Source organism: Polypterus senegalus, chromosome 10 (assembly GCF_016835505.1).
Source record: "Polypterus senegalus isolate Bchr_013 chromosome 10, ASM1683550v1, whole genome shotgun sequence".
Taxonomy (NCBI): domain Eukaryota; kingdom Metazoa; phylum Chordata; class Cladistia; order Polypteriformes; family Polypteridae; genus Polypterus; species Polypterus senegalus.
Window position 1 is genome coordinate 55174069 of NC_053163.1, and position 20918 is coordinate 55194986.

At 36.3% G+C, this 20918-nt stretch overlaps 1 protein-coding gene across 2 annotated transcripts in view; it reads left to right on the forward strand.

Moving 5' to 3' along the window:
- The window catches only part of mid2 (midline 2), an 846826-nt gene that overhangs the window by 169735 nt on the left and 656173 nt on the right, over positions 1–20918 (forward strand). For both annotated transcript variants that reach the window (XM_039765790.1, XM_039765792.1), the window contains exon 2: positions 6390–6476. The gene's annotated coding sequence lies outside the window, so the exon portion shown is untranslated. The remainder of the gene's footprint in view (positions 1–6389; positions 6477–20918) is intronic.

Consider the following 20918-nt stretch of genomic DNA (forward strand, 5'->3'; position numbering starts at 1 on the left):
AGGACTGCCGTCAAAAGAGCTAATAACAAAGAGCCACAGCAGAGTCAGATTTCAGTACATAAAACACCCAAATCAACAAATCTGCTTGCCGACACCAGTAAAATCAGGGAGAATGTTACACAGCATCCTCCTTCTGACTGTACATCTAAACGAATAGCTAAAGAAATTTAACATTACTGTCTTATTGGAAATTCAGAAATGACACGACAAAATAGCTGCAACATTTTAACACTTAAAATATCCCTAGACCACAATGCTTATCTAAACTCTTTGTTAAAATGGCAGAAAGATATCCTAGCAGAAAGAGGCACTACTGAAGTGTGTTGAGCTCAGTTGTCGGCGTGGTCTACGTGTGTGTCTGCCTGTCTCCACTCTTGTGGCACGTGTTACAATGTAGAAATTAATTTTTAGCTTCAGTTACCTCGTCAGCATCAAATCTTCTGTTCAGTATCTTTGACTGTATCCTTCAAAATCCCAGCGGTGGTTTAAAGCACACAGTCTGAAGAAATCAGGGGTGGGTGTTTTAGGAATAAGCCCTCTGAGTGTAGCCTTTGTGGCGCAGGACTTCACAGCTGTTCAATAAACACTTTTTAACGTGCTGTCCCCAGACGTGTATTCTCATTTGGAGAAACACGTTTTTCCCTGTGTACAATACAATTTAAGATTTAATAACAAAATGTGATAAAATAAAATTCAAACCTATGGAAGTCAGATAGAAATAAATAATGTAAATACATAAAAAAATGTATAAAGTAAACAAAGAGAACAAAGAAATAAGGGTTTGGGTCCTAAAGGATGCCCCCATGGCAATTTTTAAAAGACAAAAAGAGGGTGAAATTATGCACAAAAAAAAAAAAAAATTGGCAATTGCCATTTTCAATGAAATAATATTTAATAGTGTGGGACTCTGTTCTCATCAGAAGATGGTCTAAGAATGAACAGTGACTTCCAGTGCACCTTCGAGTTAAGGGTTAAAAGTACTGCTGAGTCAGGAAGGGGTGGCGCTTCACGAAACGGATGTAATCTCAGTGGTCTTCTAGAATTTTTTCTACCTCCACTCTAAGGAAACATGAAACAAAAGTTAGTGGTGGTGTCACACTTAATTCCTTCCCTGTGTTTGCCAAGCAGAAACTTGTAAAATGGTTCTGATTGCAATGTGTCTAACAATATACGAGAGGATGGTAAGAGTTCAAGGGATTTACTGTTTTCAGGACAGATAAGTCTGATATTAAAATATACAGAGGTAAGCGTGCAAGTCAGAAGGGTTGGGTTTTAAGGGACAATTTAATGAGGTTACACAAGCAGATCTAGAAAGACTGGGAGTTCGAAAGGCAAAAGTGTGTTTACTGAGAGTTACATAAAATGACATGGCAATGTAGTATAGCAATTAGGCCAACACCAAGAGTTTTCATATATGTGTCAGTCTGATACAGAGTAAGCTTTAGATAAAAGTTGAATGCGAACGTTGGAATCTATAGTTGTGTAACTCAGCAGCAAAAGCATTATTTGAAAGGAAACCTTTGTTCTTGAGGCAGTTTATAAATGATATGATGATTGCCTTCAGGCTTACTAAGGACATTGGCAAGGAACATTTTATAGCTGACATAATAAGTTAACACTTCGAGCAAAGGCGCCCTTGAAAGGTGAATTGCATTAATCCAGTTAGAGGTAAAGAAGGTATGAAGTATTTCGAGAGATAGACACATAGTAATGGTAAGACAGCAGCAAGTCAGAAGTCTGCTTGATTGATCGAAGGTAGCACATTATCCCAATCAGCAGAAGCTTGGCCTTGTTGGCTTTTTAAAGGTAAGGCCTGGCAGAAGCTTTTTATAAATTTCAAACCAAGAGGTGACCCCATCATCCTCCACTGAAAGGATTTGGATCATGTTATCTTTTTTCAACAGGATGTCTGCAGGACTTTGTGTGTTAAGAAAAACTGGAGGCTACCTGTTATGCCACCCAAGTCCCAGACGTGATTCTAAACTTTATCTTAAGTGACCCAGGAGGAAGTTTAGAGTCTCCTCAAAACAAGAATTGCCATGAGTCGGGATTCAGGTGGAGAGTTTGTAATGAACACTCTATATAGGAGCCCAGGTTTAGTGACAAAGAGAGTGGGAGAGACAAGGAGGGTGGAAAGGGAGTGCTATAAATGTTTAAGATATAGGAGAGTGGATGAGGTATCAAGATCGATCAGGTAGGCCCAGAAGGGAAGGAGTATTTTGTTGACCTTTGCTTTGGTGTTTTATTTTTTTCCCTAGTCTCTTACTTGAGAATTTTTGTTGCTTGAGTTTTATTGTTGGCCTCTTTGGAGTTATTTTGGGTGTGGAAGGCTGATATGAGAGTTTCCACCTGTCTGTCCATCCATTTCCAAATTAATTTCAAGGTCCCAGACATGAAAGCAGCATTGTTTGAAAACAAACCTTTGTAGTGGTGCCACTCATGAATTAATAACGTTGTATCTAATATACTCTAATATGCCATCAGTTAAGATGCTCAAAACCATGGGCCATGTAGGGCTATACAGTAGCCCTTTCTGTTAGTACTGGGGGCATGGCAAGATACATTCCTAGTCAGGGTGGCAGCCTATCGCCAAACCCATCACTGTTCACACCTTCAGAGGGCCAATTTGCAGTTGCCAGTTATACTAACCAGCCACAGACCCCTGAATGACATCACAATGTCCAGTGCTGGAGGAGCCACAAAGGGGTCTGCTGCTGAAACTCTGCAGTCAACCCCTTCTCTAACTAGTGCATCTTTCAGGATGAAGGAGGAAAGCCCATGCTGACACAAGGGGAATGTGAAATCTTGTACGCAATCTCAATTACATTAACTAACAACTTAATAAACTGATCAGTGTGTTTTGCTTAACACTGTTTTTAGTGCCCACAGGGCTTTTTAGCTCAGTTTAAGGCTGCTAACCAGAAATGTCCTCTATATAGCAGACATACAGTATAGTGGGACATAAACTAGCCTGGACTGAAGAAAGCAGACTCTAAAATGTTATGATTATTTAGATTTTGATGGAAGCTGGGGCCCTTGAAAGACTCCAAACATTGTGGGTGGTCATGAAATTATGAGTAGGTGGGCAAATTGCTCCCAGCGAGTGAGTGGTGTCCATTAGAGACACTTTGTTGGTATGTTTCTCTTTTTGTTACAAAACAGTTTCTGTATAATAAACCATAAAATAATCTTGTTTTGCCACAGCCAAGTCTTTATGAGGTTGAAGTGCTTGTTCTCTGTCAGAAGGGTCTGAATTTGTAATCATCCAGATAAAGACATAAATATGCATAAGGTTCAAACCTGAGAAGTTTTGGGAGGAGATATCTAAGGATTCATCATATATAGATATACACATATCTTTTCTGAACTGACATCTGTGAGCTGGAGAGCCACAGTATGGTGTTAGTAAAGATTCATATACATGTAAATTAGATTTGATAGACTTTCTCCAAAACCAAACTGACAGACCATTAAATGTGCACAGATACTAAAGCTGTTTACTTTGCTCAGTACAAGGCTATATGGCTAGGGACACTAAAACAGAATCTGGCTCACAAAGTAAAATTTGGGTTCTTAAAGAGGGTGAGGAAAACATGGTATCCATCAGATAATCAGTGTTTGTGACAGCCGCCACTGCTCAAACCAGCTTTACTAGGCAAGTGTCTTTAAAAGTTAAATCAAGCGTACAGTAGCTGTGCATTTAAAGAAGGGATCATTCAAGTCAGAAAATTAAGTGTTACACCTCATAGGTACCATAAAAGAAGCAGAAGGGGGAAGGTGACTGATGAATTTCTGCATAAAATGCAACTATTCAATGAATATTTCACAGCTGTCACATTTTGTGACCTATGAAATTTATCTTATGGTATGGAAATGAGAAAATTTGAATACATTTCTGTTTCTTCCTGCGGTCCATGCATGTGATAATCTGATAAGAGAACACCAGTGCTTTGTGGTGGATGGTGAAGGTCCCCGGAGTTGCACTGCAATATTTTCAAAGTTAGAACATTCTGATTTATACTCGAAGATGTATTGTGACATATAGAACAGTATCAGTGTCATCAATATTCCCGCTGCTGCCCAAGAAGATGTTAACGCTCTGGACAAGTAAAAACATTGCCTCTCTGTGATTTCACAGAGTATATCAGCATTTATCATTCGGCCCAAATACACACACTGAATTAATACAAAGCTAAATGGTGGGCAGGTTTTGTGAATTTTGAAGAATACTTGTAACAAAATTAACACGTGCAGAACACACAGTTTAACCTTAACCATGCAACTGATTTCTAAAGGTAACTAATTATAATTAGACACCTTTAGAAATCACCTACAGGATATTTACAATTTTCTTTCACAATGAGAACATATAAACTCTGCAGAGAAAATGTGTGTTTGTCCTTGTATGAACTTTTAGCTGCAGATTTACCCAGCTACCCCATAGAAATGAGTTGCTTACCCGAAGGGTTAAGGTCTGTTTTCTCTTTTTCAATATTTGACCTTCATTACAACACAGTCAGTTCCTGTATATAGACACAGCTGTAAATGATGTAATATTGTGATTATTAGTATTTAAATATGATGTAATCATCCCCTCCCTTCTCACTTTTTGAATTACCTGCCTTGATAACATTGTTTCAAGGTAATTATTGAAGACTCCTTTTAAATAAAAAGTCATATACTGTATATCAGGATAGTACACTGCTGATATTAAGACACAGTTTTTACAATTTTTGTCAAAAGTTAGTGTATTTAACCAATGTTTGACTTGAGAAAAAGGCACATAAAAGGCTTAGTTAATTAATTGAGCAGTCCAATTACAGATATTCATGAGTGTGACTAGAATTTCATCTAGCAGCTGAATCTATTGTGTTCATAAGAATTACTGCTTCTTTTCTTTGTCTGACACCTCTTGACTCAGCGGTACAAGAAAACCCCCATATGTGATGTACCATTTAACTTGCTCTGATGTCTAGTTATACAAGATGTTGGACCATATTTCATGCAGGAAATTACACCCTTATGTTAAAAGAGTCAACTAATAGCTCATGTCATTTTCTAACCCATTAAATCCAGACCAGGGTCGCTTGGGAAGCTGGAGCCCATTCGAGTCAACATAGGGGCGCAAGGCAAAAACAAACACTGTCCGGGGCATCAGTCTGTCTCAGGATGAACACACACTCACACACCATGCACACACTAGGGTCAGTTTAGCATTGCCAATTCACCAAACCTGCATGTCTTTGGACAGTGGAAGGAAACCCAAGCAGACATGGGTTTAACATGCAAACTCCAGAAAAGGAGGTCCCTGGATGTGAATAAATCAATCAGTGTCTAATTAAAAATCATCAGAAATACCTGAACCTGCGCATGCCTCATCAATCAACTTCAGGGGTTCACCCCCTAATGGGATATCAGGGAGGTGTCAAAGTTAGAACTTTTCATAAAACTTCAGAAAAGTGGTGACTAATTATATAGGATTGTGGATTGTTGTTTTATACTATTTTAAGGTTGCTGATCACGAATATGATAATATTTTTGATATTATGTGTTCCTAGCCCTGTAACAGCAACTCCCAGAAGGTTGAAAGTGACTATTTTCAAACATAAGCATGTGGGGTATTATTTTAGACTATTTCGTGGTCAGTGATTACAAATGTGATGTTGTTTTCATTTTTCTAAATATCTATGGACTTCTTTCAGAGGGTGAAAATGACAGCTTTATATTACGATTAAAGTCTAAATGTTCTCAAACATTTAAATTGAAGCAAATGTTTTAATACCTCAAATATCTGACACAACCATTTTAGATTATGTACTTCTACCTGTTGAATTAAATCAGTACATTTCTTATGAACACTCTGAACTGGAATGACTTGCATTAACATTAAGTAGGCGAATTTGACACTGTGTTATAAGCCAAACCTTTGAGTTTGGAACAGAAGGAGCGACAAGCCCAGTTACAGAAGGATTTTAATTTGAAGAGAGAATTGTTGTAGCCTGGGCTATAACGAAATACAGCGGCTCCTCACTTAGCTAGAGTATAAAAAGTAAGATGTAGGAGAACATGCTAGAGGACAGATGCATCACCTAGTTTACAGCTCAGGTGTATGCTGCGAATACACAGTTTTCACCACTGAGGAATTTAATATTTGTAGCTTATATATTTCACAAATAGTCGTATTTTTAGGAGCTCTTCTAAATCGTTTACCTTACCTTTCAGTTCATGTCTTGTAGTCATGATTGTAGGGGCCGCTGCACTTTTGGAAAACAGATTTCCTAATGACTGTGTTAGTTCTTTTCTGACCATGAGTAACAAAAAAATGTTTATGCACTGTCAACTATAAAATTGACTAACTTTTGCATTTTGATGTGTTTGTTGTCTTTTAGAGTCTACTCCGGGATAAGCAAAATCTTCACATTTGGAAGGTCTCCGATTGGCTGCTCTTAATGAAACAAACTCTGATGTTAGCCAAGGTAAGAGAGAAATAAGTGCAGTGGAAGTTTCTGTTTGTGAGAAAATGGCCTTCGATGTTTCGAGTCTTTTGACTCTTGTATTGAACTGCTGAGGAGAGCCTTAGGCTACTGGCATCAATTATTGCATTGCTCGATTTATTTATTAAATTCTTTATATGACTTGAACTTTTAGAATTGTTTTACCAGTGTGGTAGTTGCCTGAGGCATGTCTTTTACTTGAATGCATAAAGCAGCCAAAAGCTTCTTGGCCTAGGGATGGATACCGAACGAAAAGTAAAGTCAGATATCACTTTGCTTAAAAACATGAAAACTTTGCCAGCACTGATGCAATGATCCAGCAAAACCTTCCAACAAGGGCTATGTGCAGATATGGTGTAACAAACTTTTGCTAGCCTTTTCCTGTTAGTTTTATAACTAACAGACTGGATAAATGACTAGCCACAAGGAACACTACAGAATTTCTGTTTAAAACATTATATCCAGCCCTTTCATAAATATGTTTCCTCTGACACAGGATATCATGGACAATTTACTTTAGAAGTGAAAATGTTACCACATGCAATTCAGAGCAGATAATTCACTTGAAGCCATGCATTTTTGGACCTGGCTAGTACTTAGATTTAGGGCCATCTAGAGAAAGGGTAGATTGTTGCTGGAGATGTGTTAATGAAGCCAACAGGAGATGCTTACCCTGTGGTCTGTTTGTAAATCTGCTGTAAAAAATGGTTCCATCCTTTGGATGAGAGGTAAAACAGAGGTGCTGACTCTATCTCTGTGGTCATTCACTATTCCTGAGCATCAGGTGTTTCCCGAAGTCATGACTAATTTGCTCTCCATGGTTTGGTCATTCTGAGCCCCTAACCATTTCCTGACCCTTATTAACTAACTACTGCTGTCAGCCCCTAATAACTGATGTGTCGTGGGAGCACTGGTGCAGAAATGGCTGTCGTCGCATCATTCAGGTAGATGCTGCACTTTGGTGGTGACTGAAGTGGTTCCCCGCTCTCTACAGTGGTGTGAAAAACTATTTGCCCCCTTCCTGATTTCTTATTCTTTTGCATGTTTGTCACACAAAATGTTTCTGATCATCAAACACATTTAACCATTAGTCAAATATAACACAAGTAAACACAAAATGCAGTTTTTAAATGATGGTTTTATTATTTAGGGAGAAAAAATCCAAACCTACATGGCCCTGTGTGAAAAAGTAATTGCCCCCTGAACCTAATAACTGGTTGGGCCACCCTTAGCAGCAATAACTGCAATCAAGCGTTTGCGATAACTTGCAATGAGTCTTTTACAGCACTCTGGAGGAATTTTGGCCCACTCATCTTTGCAGAATTGTTGTAATTCAGCTTTATTTGAGGGTTTTCTAGCATGAACCGCTTTTTTAAGGTCATGCCATAGCATCTCAATTGGATTCAGGTCAGGACTTTGACTAGGCCACTCCAAAGTCTTAATTTTGTTTTTCTTCAGCCATTCAGAGGTGGATTTGCTGGTGTGTTTTGGGTCATTGTCCTGTTGCAGCACCCAAGATCTCTTCAGCTTGAGTTGACGAACAGATTGCCGGACATTCTCCTTCAGGATTTTTTGGTAGACAGTAGAATTCATGGTTCCATCTATCACAGCAAGCCTTCCAGGTCCTGAAGCAGCAAAACAACCCCAGACCATCACACTACCACCATATTTTACTGTTGGTATGATGTTCTTTTTCTGAAATGCTGTGTTCCTTTTACGCCAGATGTAACGGGACATTTGCCTTCAAAAAAGTTTAACTTTTGTCTCATCAGTCCATAAGGTATTTAAGTATAAGTCTTGGCAATCATTGAGATGTTTCTTAGCAAAATTGAGATGAGCCCTAATGTTCTTTTTGCTTAACAGTGGTTTGCGTCTTGGAAATCTGCCATGCAGGCCGTTTTTGCCCAGTCTCTTTCTTATGGTGGAGTCGTGAACACTGACCTTAATTGAGGCAAGTGAGGCCTGCAGTTCTTTAGACGTTGTCCTGGGGTCTTTTGTGACCTCTCGGATGAGTCGTCTCTGCGCTCTTGGGGTAATTTTGGTCGGGCGGCCACTCCTGGGAAGGTTCACCACTGTTCCATGTTTTTGCCATTTGTGGATAGTGGCTCTCACTGTGGTTCGCTGGAGTCCCAAAGCTTTAGAAATGGCTTTATAACCTTTACTAGACTGATAGATCTCAATTACTTCTGTTCTCATTTGTTCCTGAATTTCTTTGGATCTTGGCATGATGTCTAGCTTTTGAGGTGCTTTTGGTCTACTTCTCTGTGTCAGGCAGCTCCTATTTAAGTGATTTCTTGATTGAAACAGGTGTGGCAGTAATCAGGCCTGGGGGTGGCTACGGAAATTGAATTCAGGTGTGATACACCACAGTTAGGTTATTTTTTAACAAGGGGGCAACCACTTTTTCACACAGGGCCATGTAGGTTTGGATTTTTTCTCCCTAAATAATAAAAAGCATCATTTAAAAACTGCATTTTGTGTTTACTTGTGTTATATTTGACTAATGGTTAAATGTATTTGATGATCAGAAACATTTTGTGTGACAAACATGCAAAAGAATAAGAAATCAGGAAGGGGGCAAATAGTTTTTCACACCACTGTATGTAATGTGCTTTAAGTAGGTTAGAAAAGTGCTCTATAAATGTAATTAATTGTTATTATTATTTGAGCAAATTCACACGTTTTTACAGTACTGCGCAGACTGACATTCTAAAGCAGCTAATTTCTGAAGTCAGACTCTTTCATACATAAAACCTCAGAAGAGTTGTGGTTGATTGTCCCAGGAATTTTGTGTTGTTCACTTATTTGCCTTTTACAGGCTCGGTAAGAAGATGGGATTGTGTTGTCTAAAATGTCCAAAATTACACAGAAAATGTTTTTGTTTTTGTCTAAAAGAGACATTGGCTGAACAGCAGCAGTGGTTATGTCCTGCATTTGTCGGATTGCTATGATTTTCTAGACAAATATATATATTTTTACAAATTGTCATTGTAAAAATGAAGGCAATTGAAGATGAAGGCAAGACAAAAACATGACTATTGATGGAAAACGTTGCATGGCTGAATAAAAAGAGCAGGGAGGATGTGTAATAACGTATTTATGAATTGATCTCAAGCTTTACCTAAGCCCAGTTTCCACCAGACTGCCATACATTTTTAGGCTGTTTGTCTGCTACTTTTGGTGTGCATCGTGTTACATTCAAAAGATGTTGACATTTTCAAACACAGAAAAAAAATGCATGAGTGCACAAGGTTAGGATTACTAATTTTCTGCTCAGCTCGGATAGAGAAGGGCTTCTTATTTATATACGAATGTGTCTAATTTCCAGACCTGTAGCAAATAGAGAAACTTGTAAAGAAATTTAACAACTGCCCTTTCAAGCTTTCTCAGATTTAAATATTTCAAGACATTTATATTGGGTCACTCATATTAAAGCAGGTGTGTTTTTATAAGCTATGGTTATATGCATGAACGATCACTTTTAAATGTTTATTCATCATAGACAGATTTTCAGTTTCTGTGAATAATAATAGCTCTTACCCTGAGAAGTGGGTTATGTTTTTCTGGGTCATTTATTTTGTTCATCATGTCCTTGGTTCAAAAAAGTATCATAGTCTGCTTGTGTGAAGAGAGCTATGGTGAATGGAAAAGAGTATAATGGACAATATAAACTTGTCTGTTTTGTGATGGGTACGCAACTTACACAGAGTTCATGGAAAAAAAACAGTTCTAATAATCAGTGTACTCTAAGCTTTAGAGTTGCTTTTGTCAGCCATAAGTATACCATATTTACTTGATTTGAAGATGAATGTTTTCCACATTTCTCTGAAAATGGGGGAGAATGCTATAAATTCAATGGTGTCTTACAATCAATGTGAATAGAATGCTGATAATTGGCAAGTGACGCAGAAGTACATGATGCAGGACTCATCATCTGCAGAATGGCCTGTTTTGTGCTGGAGCTGGGGTATTTGCCAGAACTGCACGCTATTAGGATGTTATTTTTTTCCCCCAGAGATGCACCTCTAAAATTATCATGTGTCTAAGAATTTATGGCATCTCAGAATCGACTATAATTAATGTATATTTTTTATGTAAGATAAGAAGTTGGCATTGAAATAAGAGGTAGTTTTGCTGCCTTGAAGAAAATTGTCATATCTGTGGACTTTCCATATTTTTCATGTTTCCTATTGATTTTCTCCAGGACAATGGTTTCCACTCTCATGATGACAGGTCATAACTCTTGATTATCCTGTGAATTGATCCAGTTTAAGTGCATATAAGGATTTTACGTGTGTGTGTTTGGGTTCATGCAGACTAACAGAAAACAAGACAGATTTGTCTCAAACTGTCATTAACACATTTTCTGCAAGCATCCATGCAAACATCAAGGAACAAAATAATGAGTTGAAAAAAAGACAAAGAGCTCTAATCTAATATTTTACTATGACTTGTGCAGCCAGTGTGCCTAATACTGCATATCATTTTGCTTTTATAATTGTATATTTTATGCCTATTAGCTTTTTTTTTTCAAGAAACATTTCTTAGAATACTATGGAATATGATTATTTTTTATTTTGTCTGATATATTACTCTATGAGAGCTTTCTTTTAATTTAAGGATTCTCTAAGAAGCAAGGTTCAAATGGCTAATTGGAATGCCAGACACAGTCCAGTCACACCTTCCCAGCACCTCACAGAGTTACATGGCACAACTCAGTGCTGAAAAAGGACAAAACCAAGTAGTTTTATGGTTTAAAATGGAAATGTTGTTTTCAACAACAACAACAACATTTATTTATATAGCACATTTTCATACAAACAGTAGCTCAAAGTGCTTTACATAATAAAGAATAGAAAAATAAAAGACACAATAAGAAAACAAAATAAATCAATATTAATTAACATCGAATAAGAGTAAGGTTCAATGGCCAGGGGAGACAGAAAAAACAAAAAAACTCCAGACGGCTGGAGAAAAAATAAAATCTGTAGGGATTCCAGACCATGAGACCGCCCAGTCCCCTCTGGGCATTCTACCTAACATAAATGAAACAGTCCTCTTTGGATTTAGGGTTCTCACGGAAGGGCTTGATGAAGATGGTCACGTAGAGTTCTGCCTTTTAATCCATCCATCATTGTTGGTGCATCATGAAGCTTTGAGTAGGTGGAGATGACGCAGGCCACCACCACAAAGAAACCGAAAAAAGAAACAGAAAAGAGAGTAGGGGTCAGTACGGATTTTAGAGCCACCATGAATGTTTTGTAGATTTTGTGCATCTATAATAATTCTTTGCCACTGTTTTTATAAGAAATTAGAAGGCACAATTATGTCTTCTGCCAGCATGAATACTGTTTGTAAGACTCTGACATTTTCCCCCTTTCACATTTTGAGTTTTGTTTGACACTTGAAGATCCATTGGTTTCTTTTATAAGACGAGTTAACACCTCACTTTGACTGGGACTGCCAATTCAGGCATTTTCTTTCTTTTATTTTTCCTTATTCAGACCAAAATATGTGTGTATATTTATTTACTGTATTTACTTATATATACATATTTGTGTATTTATTTATTTCAAGAGTTTTTGTAAAAAGCCAGATGTCCTCCTTTGGAGCAAATAAAGTTCTGTCTATCTATATTTCTGATGACATCCTTTTCCATTAGGATCTACATAAATGTGTAAGTTTTTCTCCAGAGACACACATCACTTTTCCTAGACTATTCCTCCAATTTTGTAACAGTACTCCTGTTTGTTTAGGTGCAGTTATGTTAACATTTATTTGAATTAATGAACTAATCAGCAAAGAAAAGAAGAAATAGGTACAGTATATAAAAATGCAGTACATAATTAACCATTTTCACAGTATTATTTTGTCCACCAACCTAAAAAGAATCTTAGATGTTAATGTTCCATTTGTGGACACCTTTACACCCCAAAATAATAAGCTTTTGACATTTCCACAGACTGTGTACAGACACAGTATTTGAAACAAAATCTCAAATTCTTACAAATTTAATTTTTGCATTATTTTCTGAATCTAAGACAAAAACAAGCCTGAATGACATTACAGTTCTTGGTAGGATATTCACACCCGTTGACTCTCTTATCTGCTGTACCTCATACCAGGCTATTTTATAAACACAAATCATCATATATTTTCGGATGCAGGAAGAACTGAACTAGCTGAAAAAAAAAACCCAAGCAAACACCTGTGTGATATACCAAGAGGCCTTTCACCTGTATTAATCACTAGCTATTTTTACTACTTGTGTACCTAAGAAGTCATTACCTACATGTAATTAATTTGCAAAATTCTTATGTAGTTCTTTGCTACATGAATGTAACAAATCTATATACTTCTGTAAAGCAGTCATCCCTTATTTATTCTGTTACATTAAAAGAGAAGAAATAATATTTTCAGCCCATTTTCTGAACCCATTTTATTCATAAGGGACTACAGGGAAGTCAGTCTGAGAAGCACATAATGCATCTAAACATGTCACAAGTCCATCAAAGTCAACACTTACACGCACATTCCTACCCACTCAAACCAGACTGCTTTATTCCTAATATGCTCATTCTGGATGGGAAGGGAAACTGTAATAGGAGGGCAATAACTACACAGGATTCATGTAAAAACTACTCTGAAGAAACTGAGCTTTAGTCTCTGGACCAAGAAGGGCACAGCTTTTCTCAAAGCATCTCCATGTCACCCATTAACAATACATAACAATCCTAAATAATGAGTTGGAAAATATATTATGACATTGGTTTTATTTAACAGATGTGTTTGTGTTTTTAGCTAATGTCACTTCAGATGAGGCTGCTAAGGTAATAACTTTCTACAGAATATATTAGTGAGTAGTTAGTTGTACTTCCTTAGGAAGGAAAGGTGTTTTCTGGGAATACATACTGATTTAGAAACATGGAAAGCAGCCCTCATTGAGGGCAAGAGCTAGTGACAAAATGGAATACGGTTTATATCAAACATTCAAGCTAAAAAAATTAAATTAATTTGGGATTCTAACCCTTTCTTAGATGGCTTTCATTTGTTTCTGTTGACTTATTAACAAGAAAGATGACAAACACATGAAGTGGGCACTGTGTGCTTGCCAGCTTTGCCTTGAATGCTATATCTTTCTTTTCAGGTTCCAACCTTATTATTCTGAAGACAAGTAATATCTATAGCTATATAAATTGCTAATGATAAACAAGACAATAAAAACTTTACTATAGGGTATCATTTAGCTGTGGAGGAAGAAGACCAATTTCTGAAATCAGTAGTGCTTCATTCTCAAATTATGCCTATGGTTGTAAGACTTGAGGAATATAAATAGTAATTACTCAAATCACTAACATTTTGCTAAAGTTTTGTAGCTGATCTTATGCATGAAATAAAGTTATATATTAATGTCAAAAATTAATAGAGTAATAATGAAATAGATAGCTTTTTGTTGCTTTTAAAACTTGCATTAGTATTAGTTAAAAATCAGAGTACAATAAATGCAACACAATTTAATCAATTATACCATTAATACTAAACTCTTACTCAACTAACTTACTTAACCCAATAGCTGCTGTTGTTTATGAAGGTAGTGGATTACAGCAAGTTGCAGCTCCAGAGATTGGGCTTGTTTTCCCACTGTGACGATTGCACTCAATTCACCAAGGGGGGCCTGCTTCATCTCTAAAAACAATGCTCTAAATATTAGTATTTCATAGTATTTAAACCGTTTTGAGAGAATAAATGAAAACTAATCTGATGGAAGCTGATATGGTAAACCGTTTTACTGTTCACTCAAATTAATACTGAACCTGGGAATCCTATTGAACTTCTATAAGTAGTGTATTAAAGCAAGTGGTTGGGATGACTGTGCATCAGTAATGTACAGCACCATATCATTAGCATTGTTGGTTCTTGCAATCCCTGAAATATTTGTTTGTAGTTTGTGGATTCCTATCTATAGCAAATAGCATCTATGAAAACAAGTACCAATTCCATGGTTCTGCTTTGCATAGTAAAATGTCAGGAGCTCACTGATGGACAACGTATTTCATATAATTTTATGTAAGTATTATCAAAATTTCATTAGAGTAGCTCTGATGTTCTTTATTTAATTTCTGGAATTATTTCTGTTTTGCTGTTGTTAATATGATTACATTTAATTAGAGAACATTCTGATTCATTTTGTGTACATTTTACAATTATTGCTGTGGCTATTTTTGTTGACATACATTTTTATCATTATTTTTCATTGAAGGTGCCATGTCATTGATGGCAGTGACACATGTTAAAAACAATGAGATCCAACAGATGTGTGAAGTATGAAAGATGGTGGTAAACACATAGTGGCATGTGAACTGAGGTTCACAACCAAAAGAAACCTATAGTAACTAAGCAGAAAATAAACCAAAGAAAATACAAAGGTAAAAGCTTAGCAAAGGCTAGTGCAGCACGTTAATCTTAGTAAAAGATTAGGAAAAGCAAAATAATTAAATAAAGATTTATTTTTGTGCCATATGCTAAGGCTTTGGATATTACTTTTGACTAATGCTGGTACCTTACACCAAAAAGTATTACCACTTTCAAAAAAACAAAAGGTCTGTTAAGTAAAATAAACATAATCTAAAATAGTCTGAATTTAGTTTGATTTATTCACTATAATACAAAGGAGGACTTTATTTATGCTTTGTGTAAATACATTCACTAGGACCGTGCAGTCATTGTTTAGTAAGGAGACTGGTCTTTAGGATGCACACTCTAATAGGATTTTATCCATCATTTGTAAAGACTATGCCTGTTGTAATATTTTTGGCAGTATACTATCTATACTACTATATTATACTACTATATCTAATAAGCTAATTTAGTAGATAGTGTTAATTAATATTTCTTCTGTATAGCCATCTGGACCAGTGGCTTTCTTGTTTTGTCAGGAATTAAATTAATTGTTGTATAGTGGTTTGTCCAAATCCCCTTTATACATTTCTGTTAATGAAACCTTTGGCATGAGCTCAATTTCATTAAACCCTGATGGAAATGAAACCTTCTAATATAACATTCATTAGATACAGAAGTTGATTGTTTGGTTTAGTAACTTTAGTACCAACTGCAGTGTTGAATTCTGCAACTGCATTCTGAGTTTCCTTCTTATATTTTTATTGGCCTATGTTTTTATTGAGCCTTTACTCTGTATTCATAATGCGAACTGCACAGTATAAAAATAAGCTGCTCTGTTTCCACTGTGGTCAAAGATGGATTTTTATTTGTATTAATAACTTTTTTTGTATAGCTCATCAATGTGTGATCTTGCATATTCCTAATAAATTTTAGATCATTACATTAATTAATTAATTAATTGCCTTCTTGCCATTCAAAGTTACAATATATATCATGAGGTAGGAGTTCATAAGCACAAAAATCTCAAAAGGTGTAGCAAAATCCCCACAAGTGGAAGGATTCATCAACTTTTGGCTTGCAAAACAAAAAGAGCAGACCAGAAATCTCTGCTCTTTAACAAGAGGGTCCGAAGTGCACAAAAAGCCCAGAAGGAATTGCCTTAAACAACAACGGCAAAGGCAAATTAGTCCAAAAAACACAAATCCAGAAAGTGAAGTCAAAAACAGAGCACAGAGATCAAAAAATCCAATTATTCCACAAAAGCACAGTACTTGTCAGAAGATAAACTCGCCAACTCCAGTGTATTCAATGAACTGCAAGGGACTGTGTGTTTCCTGTACCTTTTTAGGATTGAGGGCAGTCCCTTGATGGTGACGTACAGGTTAACCCACTTCTTGGAAAACCACTCTGATAAACCTTTGGACCATGATAAAGCAAACATAGACACACAGAAATTAAACAATACACACAACTAATACAAACACAAAAATATATACCAAAAGTAAAAATATTAACATAGGCTAAAGAATCAAAAATGAACAAAAAAGACATTAAACAATATTCTAAGCTAAACAATATATTTTTGTACAAAGCATAGGAAATTTTTTTGTCTCCATAAATACTGTTTCTCAAAGTGTTTCTGTAAATACCTTGGGAAGCGTGCTAGTTGTGAAGATATCAATTTGTGTTAAGATACATTTAATAAAATCTACATCAACTAATATAAGAGGCTGTGTAACCAATTGCAAGATACAATATAATAGCACTTCTTAACATTTTGAGTTCTAAAATAATAGTGGTATGATCAGAAATAACAATTGCATAATTATATGATTTGACAGAGGATACTACAATACAATACAAATTTTTTTGCATAGCACAAAATCACACAATGCTGCAATGGGCTTTAACAGGCTCTGCCTCTTGACAGCCCACCAGCCTTAACTCTCTAAGAAGACAAAGAAAAACTCCCAAAAATCCCTTGTAGGAAAAAAATGGAAGAAACCTTGAGAAAGGCAGTTCAACGAGAGACCCCTTTCCAGGTAGGGTGGGCGTGCAGTGGGTGTCAAAAAGAAGGGGGTCAATAAAATACAATACACAGAACAGAACAAATTCTTAATACAGTGTAAAAAATAAAAAATTTACAGGTATGGAGCAGAATTTAACAGTAGATGATATCACATAATATGATTTGGATTTGTTTAGATACTAGTAGACTAGGTTATTTGCAATTGAAAAAATAGTCAGTTTGAGAGTAACTGCATAGTACTGGCAAGAAAAAAGGTGTATTTTCTCAAGATAGGGTAAAGAAACCTCTATGGGACTGTCAGACATTAATCACTGTTACAACCTGAAATTGTTAATGTAAGCTACTGTATGTATTCCACTAGCAGTTGCAGAAAACTTAGAATAGGGTTTAATACACAATGAATTGTTCTACTATTATAAATATACTAGCAAAATACCCGCGCTTCGCAGCGGAGAAGTAGTGTGTTAAAGAAGCAATGAAAAAGAAAAGGAAACATTTTGAAAATAATGTAACATGATTGTCAATGTAATTGTTTTGTCACTGTTGTAAGTGATGAGTGTTGCTGTCATATATATATATATATTTACACACACACACATAAACATATATATACATATCTATACATATACACATATATATATACACACACACATATATACATATACATATATATATATATATATATATCTACATATATACACATACATATACATACACACATACAGTGGTGTGAAAAACTATTTGCCCCTTCATGATTTCTTTTTCTTTTACATGTTTGTCACACAAAATGTTTCTGATCATCAAACACATTTAACCATTAGTCAAATATAACACAAGTAAACACAAAATGCAGTTTTTAAATGATGGTTTTTATTATTTAGGGAGAAAAAAATCCAAACCTACATGGCCCTGTGTGAAAAAGTAATTGCTCCCTGAACCTAATAACTGGTTGGGCCACCCTTAGCAGCAATAACTGCAATCAAGCGTTTGCGATAACTTGCAATGAGTCTTTTACAGCGCTCTGGAGGAATTTTGGCCCACTCATCTTTGCAGAATTGTTGTAATTCAGCTTTATTTGAGGGTTTTCTAGTATGAACCGCCTTTTTAAGGTCATGCCATAACATCTCAATTGGATTCAGGTCAGGACTTTGACTAGGCCACTCCAAAGTCTTCATTTTGTTTTTCTTCAGCCATTCAGAGGTGGATTTGCTGGTGTGTTTTGGGTCATTGTCCTGTTGCAGCACCCAAGATCGCTTCAGCTTGAGTTGACGAACAGATGGCGGACATTCTCCTTCAGGATTTTTTGGTAGACAGTAGAATTCATGGTTCCATCTATCACAGCAAGCCTTCCAGGTCCTGAAGCAGCAAAACAACCCCAGACCATCACACTACCATCACCATATTTTACTATTGGTATGATGTTCTTTTTCTGAAATGCTGTGTTCCTTTTACTCCAGATGTAACAGGACATTTGCCTTCCAAAAAGTTCAACTATTGTCTCATCAGTCCACAAGGTATTTTCCCAAAAGTCTTGGCAATCATTGAGATGTTTCTTAGCAAAATTGAGACGAGCCCTAATGTTCTTTTTGCTTAACAGTGGTTTGCATCTTGGAAATCTGCCATGCAGGCCGTTTTGCCCAGTCTCTTTCTTATGGTGGAGTCGTGAGCACTGACCTTAATTGAGGCAAGTGAGGCCTGCAGTTCTTTAGACGTTGTCCTGGGGTCTTTTGTGACCTCTCGGATGAGTCATCTCTGCGCTTTTGGGGTAATTTTGGTCGGGCGGCCACTCCTGGGAAGGTTCACCACTGTTCCATGTTTTTGCCATTTGTGGATAATGGCTCTCACTGTGGTTTGCTGGAGTCCCAAAGCTTTAGAAATGGCTTTATAACCTTTACCAGACTGATAGATCTCAATTACTTCTGTTCTCATTTGTTCCTGAATTTCTTTGAATCTTGCCCTGATGTCTAGCTTTTGAGGTGCTTTTGGTCTACTTCTCTGTGTCAGGCAGCTCCTATTTAAGTGATTTCTTGATTGAAACAGGTGTGGCAGTAATCAGGCCTGGGGGTGGCTACGGAAATTGAACTCAGGTGTGATACACCACAGTTAGGTTATTTTTAACAAGGGGCAATTACTTTTCACACAGGGCCATGTAGGTTTGGATTTTTTCTCCCTAAATAATAAAACCATCATTTAAAAACTGCATTTTGTGTTTACTTGTGTTATATTTGACTAATGGTTAAATGTGTTTGATGATCAGAAACATTTTGTGTGACAAACATGCAAAAGAATAAGAAATCAGGAAGGGGGCAAATAGTTTTTCACACCACTGTACATACATACACACACATATATACACACAAATACATATATATATATATATATACATACACACACACATATATATACATATACATACATATCTACATATATACACACACAGCTATTTCGTATCAGTGCAATACGCTGCTTGTTAAAACGGATAACTCCGCTCTTACGCAAGTCTGCATGGATATTATGAACTATCGTATTTGTTCAAGTTCTATTTAAATTTTAAATAGAAGGAATTTTTATTTAGTCGACAGAAATATCTTTGGTAGGAATGGTAAAAACAGACAGGAATATTATTCGTGAATAAATCAACTCAAACATTAAACAACTTATAATATTTTGCTCTCCATAAAAATATATCCTGTCTAAATTATACAAGTTTGAAATAAAGTAAACGTTAAAAGAACAAACATTCACATTTCTTTACTCTTATGTAATTTTATATAAAAAATAAACTTAGATTTTAAATATCCCAAAAGATTTTGCTCTCCATAAAAATATATCCTGTCAAAATTATACAAATTCAAATATGAACATGCTGCATAACAAAACCTAGAAATATAAATAAAATGTGTTCCTTTCAGCAATAACAAATCAAATCATTCAGTTGTCTTTGCTCATATGTCATTTTAGAGCTGGACGCCTGACATCTTTTTTTGGCAACAGGTTCGTTTATGTTTGGTGTGAGGTTCTGTGTTGTGGAGATTCTCAGGATGGATTGCAGGTGCTCATCAGTGAGGCGACTCCTGTGTGCTGTTCATATACCTGGGCCATTAATAACAATAATACAGTATATAAAATGATCTCGCGGGCCGAAAAAATTACGCCGGGCGGATGTGGCCCGGCCCTTGAGTTTGACACATATGGACTACATAGAACTTGAAAATATATATTTTTTTAAATGTGATCGCGCAATTCAGATAGAGTTGACGCGCACTACAGCCTGCATGCCTCAATAAGTCATCCTCCCCTCGCTCTTACTTTTTTACCGTTCATCTAATGAATACACTGAGTATGGCTTTACCAAAACAATCATTGATGGCGAATAAAGTATCCATTATTCGAGTATGTAGATCGGGATATATATATATACATATATACAGTATATATATATACCCGTGTATCGCAGCAGAGAAGTAGTGTGTTAAAAAGCTAGAAAAAGAAAAGGGAACATTTTAAAAATAACGTAACATGACTGTCAATATACAGTATTTGTTTTGTGAGTGTTACTGAGTGTTGCTGTCATCAAGGATTTGATTATCATTATTTCTTTCAATCAGGTTCGTATTTGTAGGATGTGTTGTGTTCAAGTTACATTCCGTGTTTGTCAATCGTTGTAAAGATGACAGGTTTCATTCATCGATTTGTTTCTTACTGCATCAATAAACAGCTCGTCTTCTTCTTTATCTGAGCCGTGACACACTGCATGCACGGGTTTTTTTTTACACTGTCTTCCTTTAGCGGGACATTAACTTTTTCTACCGTGTGCTTTGTTTCCGCAGTAGCTGGATTTATGCATATGCTTGTATGTATCAGAAGCTTCATATTTTTTGCTGCCTTTTCAATTGTGTAATTCGGTTTTTGTTCAGAGCTCTTTGGAACTGTTGCTTTTTATCTGTGCACTGTGTCAGTTCACGTGAGCCGCTCGGTGTACATGCATCGAAGTT